The sequence below is a fragment of the Salvelinus sp. IW2-2015 genome, unplaced genomic scaffold (genome assembly GCF_002910315.2).
Source record: "Salvelinus sp. IW2-2015 unplaced genomic scaffold, ASM291031v2 Un_scaffold3265, whole genome shotgun sequence".
Lineage (NCBI taxonomy): Eukaryota > Metazoa > Chordata > Actinopteri > Salmoniformes > Salmonidae > Salvelinus > Salvelinus sp. IW2-2015.
Window position 1 is genome coordinate 71,214 of NW_019944551.1, and position 7,112 is coordinate 78,325.

Genomic DNA, 7,112 nt, shown 5'->3' on the forward strand with positions numbered 1-7,112 from the left:
AGCGGGGTCAGTTACAGGTGACCAGAAGAGACCGGGGTCAGTTACAGGTGACCAGAAGAGACCTGGACCCTACAGAGAGAAGACATGGGGGTCAGTTACAGGTGATGTATTTTAGTAACTTCAGGTAAAGGGTTGTGGTTGAAAACAGTTGACTGACTGTTGGAAACAAGTAATGCCGAGTGTGTTTCTCTGTGTGGTCAAAAGTAGTGCACTATATAGGGAATAGGGTGTGGTTTAGGACACAGTCCTGGGACTGTGCGTCTCTCCTCCCGTTACCAGAGTGCTGCTGTTCTGGATCTCAGTCAGCAGGTCCAAGCCGTGGCGGACGGTGACTGCTGTTGGCCGGACAGAAGCCCCACCTCATCAGGGCCAGACGGATACGAGTCAGCCAATCCTGGCAGGTCTGACGGTTGGTATAGAAGAATGTTCTGATACCCTGGATACAGAGAGAAGGAGAGCGAAAGAGAGAGAAGGAGAGCGAGAGAGAGATGGGAAAGGGAGAGAGAGGGGGAAGGAGAGAAGAGGGGAAGGAGAGAGAGAGGGGGAAGGAGAGGTGGAAGGAGAGGTGGAAGGGAAGGAGAGGTAGAGGGAAGGAGAGGTGGAGGGAAGGAGTGAGGGAAGGAGAGGTGGAGGGAAGGAGAGGTGGAGGGAAGGAGAGAGAGAGAGGGAAGGAGAGAGAGAAAAGATAGTTAACATGAGGAGCTGGGGGACACTTGGGGCTGTGTAGGTTGTGTGTGTAGGTGTGTGCGCGCCTTGGGCGGTGTGGTCAGCACGTTGGCACAGCCCTCGTAGGCTTGTACATCAGTTTATCAAAGTGTAGGTGGTGTGTGTGTGTGTGTGTGTGTGTGTGTGTGTGTGTGTGTGTGTGTAGTGTGTGTGTGTGTGTGTGTGTGTGTGTAGTGTGTGGTGGTGTGTTGGTGTGTGTGTTGGTAGGTGTGTGTGTGTGTGTAGGTGTTGTGTGTGTGTGTAGGTGTGTGTGTGTGGTGTAGGTGTGTGTGTGTGTGTAGTGGTGTGTGTGTGTGTGGTATGTGTGAGGTGTGTGTGTGTACCTTGGGCGGTGCGGTCAGAGCGTTGGCACAGCCCTCGTAGGCGTTGTACATCAGTTTCTCCAGGTTTTCCAGGAACTGCAAGAGCAGCGCAGCCGCAGCTGGTTGCTATGGTGACCGTCATCCGTGTCCCGGCGCTCCATTGGCTGAGCTCCTGTTCAGTGTTCAGACTGTGGGCCGCCAGGCTGCGGATCATACCTGGAGAGAGGAGGGGAGGGGGAGGGAGGGGAGGAGAGAGAGAGGGGAGGAGAGGAGAAGGGAGGGGAGGAGAGAGGAGGGAGGAGAGAGGGAGGGGAGGAGAGAGGGAGGAGAGGAGAGAGGAGGAGAGAGGAGAGAGGGAGGGGAGGAAGAGGGGAGGAGGAGAGAGGAGGAGGAGAGAGGGAGGATATGTTCTTGAAAGAGGCAGCATGTACATCCAGAATGTGTATAGGATGGAATATACTTTAAAATGACTCAAACCAAATGAAACTGTAGAAATGATAATGGACCTGCATTTCGTACAGTTTCTTGACTGTGTCCAGCTGGCTAATAGACTTATCACCGATCTGAAAGCTAGACAGTCAGGGAGGGAGTTACAGGGTGGAGTTACAGGGGTGGAGTTACAGGGGTGGAGTTACAGGGTGGAGTTACAGGGTTCAGAAATGCAAACAGCCCTCTCCAGGCCTCTCCCAACTTATCAGCAACATGTTAAAAAAAATCATGGGGAAAACCCTGGACTGAGTGTGTTTTAGTGTGTGTGTGTGTAACAGCCCGTACCCTCTATGGTCTGGAAGGTGTCCTGTGCCCGTCCCAGCGGGTACGGAGTTTAGACAACACGGTGAACTGCGCTGCCTCCCACACCGCCCACTGCCACAGCACCGCCTCCGTCTTCAGCAGACCGCGCGGTACACACACACCGCCACCGGAGACACACACACCCCCTTCACGACCTGATGACACCCCCTCGCGCTTCTCCAGACGCTGACAGTCTGTGTACAGACGCTCCAGCCACGGTTCTTTACTGTAGGAACACACACACGTTAGCATATAACACACACGTTAGCATATAACACCACACAGTTAGCATATATCCACACACACACACACACACACACACGTTAGCATATATCCACCCACACACACACACACGTTAGCATATAACCACACACGTTAGCATATAACCACACACACACGTTAGCATATAACCACACACACACGTTAGCATATATCCACACATACACACACGTTAGCATATATCCACACACACGTTAGCAGAACACACACATCAACACACACACAGGTTATCAGATGTTACACACATTTACATTGTCATTTATCAGACTATTCTAATCCAGAGTGATTTACAGTACATAGTGATTGCATACATTTTCATAGTTCCCCTTCCCCATACTGGTCCCCGTGGGAATCGAACCCACAACCCAGGCGTTGTAAGCCCCATGCTTACAACGAGCCACATGGGACCCACGACACACACGTTAGCAGAATGAACCCCCCCACACACACACACAGAGCCAGGTAGCCTACCCTCCGCGGTGCTGGCTGCCATAGAGGATGAAGCTGATGAGGTCGCTGAAGTCCTGGGGTGAAAGGTGCTGCTGGGGGGGCGGCTCATGTGGCGACGGACCACCAAGGAGATCTCCTCTATTCTGGTGGCTGTGGTTACTGCAGGGCACACACATTAAGGTTACTCGCAGGACACACACACACACACAACATTATGGTTACTACAGGGACACACACACACACACATTATGGTTACTACAGGGACACACACACACAATTAAGGTTACTGCAGGGAGGTAGACAGACAACAAAAGTCAGACATTGTCTGAAAATTACAGATTGAGGTTATGGTTTTTCAAATGGGAGTCATCTGTTGACGTATGATGGACAACAGAGATGCCTGTAGCCTGGTACCGGTCCGTTTGTGGACAACAGAGATGTCTGTAGCCTGGGTACCGGTCCGTTTGTGGACAACAGAGATGTCTGTAGCCTGGGTACCGGTCCGTTTGTGGGACAACAGAGATGTCTGTAGCCTGGTACCAGTCCATTTGTGGACAACAGAGATGTCTGTAGCCTGGGTACCAGTCCATTTGTGGACAACAGAGATGTCTGTAGCCTGGGTACCAGTCCGTTTGTGGACAACAGAGATGCTGTAGCCTGGGTACCAGTCTTTTTCTGGACAACAGAGATGTCTGTAGCCTGGGTACCAGTCTGTTTGTGGACAACAGGATGTCTGTAGCCTGGGTACCAGTCCGTTTGTGGACAACAGAGATGTCTGTAGCCTGGGTACCAGTCTGTTTCTGGACAACAGAGAGGTCTGTAGCCTGGGTACCAGCCCGTTTCTGGACAAACAGATGCCTCTGTAGCCTGGGTACCAGTCCGTTTGTGGACAACAGAGATGTCTGTAGCCTGGGTACCAGTCCGTTTGTGGACAACAGATGTCTGTAGCCTGGGTACCAGTCCGTTTGTGGACAACAGAGATGTCTGTAGTCTGGGTAACGGTCCGTTTCTGGACAACAGGAACACCTACGCATTCCATGACAGGTAAATCCAGGTGATCCCTCATTGATGTCACTTATTAAATCCACTTCAATCAGTGTAGATGAAGGGGAGGAGATCGGTTAAAGGATTTTTAATTGAATGGCACACATACACAATCCGAGGGTGAAATGGCAAGACAAAATATTTAAGTGCCTTTGAACGGGGTATGGTAGTAGGCGCCAGGCGCACCGGATTGAGTAAAGAACTGCAACGCTGCTGGTTTTTCACTCTCATGTGTATCAAGCATGGTCCTCCACCCAAAGGACATCCAGCCAACTTGACAACTGTGGGAAGCATTAGAGGCCCACATTGGCCAGCATCCCTGTGGAACGCTCCCAAGTGGTGCAGTGGTCTAAGGCACCGCATCTCAGTGCTAGAGGCGTCACTACAGACCCTGGTTCGATCCCGGGCTGTATCACAACCGGCCATGATTGGTAGTCCTATAGGGCGGCGCACAATTGGCCTAGCATCGTCTGGGTTAGGGTTTGGCCAGGGTAGGCCATCATTGTAAATAAAAATGCATGACACCTTGTAGAGTTCACGTCCCGATGAATTGAGGCTATTCTGAGGGCAAAAGGAGGTGCTACTCAATATGAGGAAGGTATTCATTATTACGTTTGGTATTCTCAGTGTAGATATAAGACAATATGAGGAAGGTATTCATAATGTTTGTATTCTCAGTGTAGATATAAAGACAATGAGGAAGGTATTCATAACGTTTGGTATTCTCAGTGTTGATATAAAGACAATATGAGGAAGGTATTCATAACGTTTGGTATTCTCAGTGTAGATATAAAGACAATATGAGGAGGTATTCATAACGTTTGGTATTTTCAGTGTAGATATAAAGACAATATGAGGAAGGTATTCATAACGTTTGGTATTCTCAGTGTAGATATAAAGACAATATGAGGAAGGTATTCATAACGTTTGGTATTCTCAGTGTTGATATAAAGACAATATGAGGAAGGTACATAACGTTTGGTATTCTCAGTGTAGATATAAAGACAATATGAGGAAGGTATTCATAACGTTTGGTATTCTCAGTGTAGATATAAAGACAATATGAGGAAGGTATTCATAAATTTGGTATTCTCAGTGTAGATATAAAGACAATATGAGGAAAGTATTCATAACATTTGGTATTCTCAGTGTAGATATAAAGACAATATGAGGAAGGTATTCATAACGTTTGTATTCTCAGTGTTTATATAAAGGCAATTCAATCAACTCACCCAATTAGTTTTTCATTAGTTGAATTTTTCAGATAAAAAAACAGACAATGAGTGAGCGCATAACCGATTTCATTCGTTTTCCTGCTATGTTAATGACAAGCTACTTGAAGTTTGACTTGAAGATGATGACAAAATAAACATATTACTTTGTTTTCTATGTGACAGAATGTGTGTTTTTCATGTTTGGAATTATTTGAGCATTCGGACCCAGCTCGCCTCTTAAAACAGGTCTCTTTTGTAAAAAAAAAAAAAAACATTCAATATTTTCGGGCCGGGATTGAAGCGTAGAGCGCTGTTGACACCGTGCCTTTAAAAGGTCAACCGCTGCAGATGTAAAGAACATTTCTGATTGGCCGACATGTGAGGATACAAGGCGTGATCAGAACAGGCGTCCCGCCTTAGACGAGTCACAGGTCAGTCACTGACAGAGTCCCGGCCTTAGACGAGTCACAGTCAGTCACTGACAGAGTCCCGGCCTTAGACGAGTCACCAGTCAGTCACTGACAGAGTCCCGGCCTAGACGAGTCCCAGTCAGTCACTGACAGAGTCCCGGCCTTAGACGAGTCACAGTCATCACTGACAGAGTCCCGGCCTTAGACGAGTCCCAGTCAGTCACTGACAGAGTCCCGCCTTAGACGAGTCCCAGTCAGTCACAGACAGAGTCCCGGCCTTAGACGAGTCCCAGTCAGTCACAGAACAGAGTCCCGGCCTTAGACGAGTCCCAGTCAGTCACAGACAGAGTCCCGGCCTTAGACGAGTCACAGTCAGTAATTGTGGATAGAGGAGGGTGTTCGGTCTGTGTTGTGTGCTGACCTGAGAGTCACGTCCAGAGGGATTGTCCTCAGCAGCTTGCCGTACGCCTGCCTCACCCTCACTGCAGAGTGCACCAGCTGGACACGACAAATATCCACACACCTGGGAGGCACAGGACAGAGACAACGTTACACACACACGTTTGGGTTTATGCTTTTGTGTAGAAGGGGTTGTTGTAGGTGTGTGTGTGTGTGTGTGTTACCTCTGCAGCAGCTCTGTGTTGAGTGAGGAGGAGATGACCTGAAGGCTGTTGCAGGTCTGGAGGCAGATGACTGGGTCCTCATTCAGGGCTGCAGACCGACAGAGGGCAGAGACAACACACACACACACACACACACACTAGGAATCAGGTTTTCTGAAAATCCTGGTTGGAAGATTCCCCAGAATCAGGAGGAATCATTCATCTAGAATTTCTGGAACACCTGGGAATTTAAGTTACCAGATTTTTACAACCCCAAAGTAAAGACTTGTGATTATTACCCTCTCTATAGTTCCACAGTATTTACCGTTGTGGAACAGACCCCCTCTCTATAGTTCCACCAGTATACCGTTGTGACAGACCCTACCTCTAGTCTCCACAGTATTTACCGTGTGGAAGCAGTACACCTTCTATAGTTCCACGATATTAGCGGGAGGACAGACCCATCTATAGTTCCACAGTATTGACAGTGTGGGAATCAGACCTCTCTATAGTTATAAGTAATTACGCTTGTGAGCAGACCTCTCTTATAGTTAACACAGTATTTTAGCCGTTGTGGAACAGACCCTCTCTATAGTATTCCAACAGTATTTTACCGTTGGAGCAGACCCTCTATAGTTAATCACACAGGTATACGCGTTGTGAGACAGACCTCTTTATAGTTCCACAGCATATTACCAGTTGTGAACAGACCCTCTCTTAGTTCCGACAGTATTTACCGTTGTGGAAAGGACAGACTCCTCTCCATAGTTCCAAGAGTTATTTACCGTTGTGAGCAGACCCTCTCCTATAGTCCAACAGTATTACCGTTGTGAACAGGACCCTCCTCTATAGTTCCACAGTATTTACCGTGTGTGAGACAGACCCTCTCTATAGGTCCACAAGTACTTTACCGTCTGTGTGGACAGACCCTCCTCTATAGTTCAAACAGTATTTACTCCCGTGTGGAGCAGACCCTCCCTATAGTCCACGTATTACCGTTGTGGAGCAGACCTCTCTATAGTCACGAGGAGATTACCAGTTGTGAGTTCTTATAGATCCCCTATTACGTTGGACCAGCCGCTCTCTATAGTAAACAGATTAGCTCTGTTGGAACAGACCCTCTCTATAGTTCCACAGTCATCTACCGTTGTGGAGCAGACAACCTCTATAGTTCCACAGTAATTACCGCGTGTGGAGCAGACCCTCCTATAGTCCAAACAGTATTTACCGTTGTGGAACAGACCCCTCTTATAGTTCAACAGTATTTAACCGGTGTGGGAACAGACCCCTCTC

The 7,112-nt window shown here is 48.3% G+C and overlaps 1 pseudogene; it reads right to left on the reverse strand.

Moving 5' to 3' along the window:
- Positions 1–7,112, reverse strand: part of LOC112075603 (serine/threonine-protein kinase SMG1-like) — a 78,249-nt pseudogene that overhangs the window by 64,993 nt on the left and 6,144 nt on the right.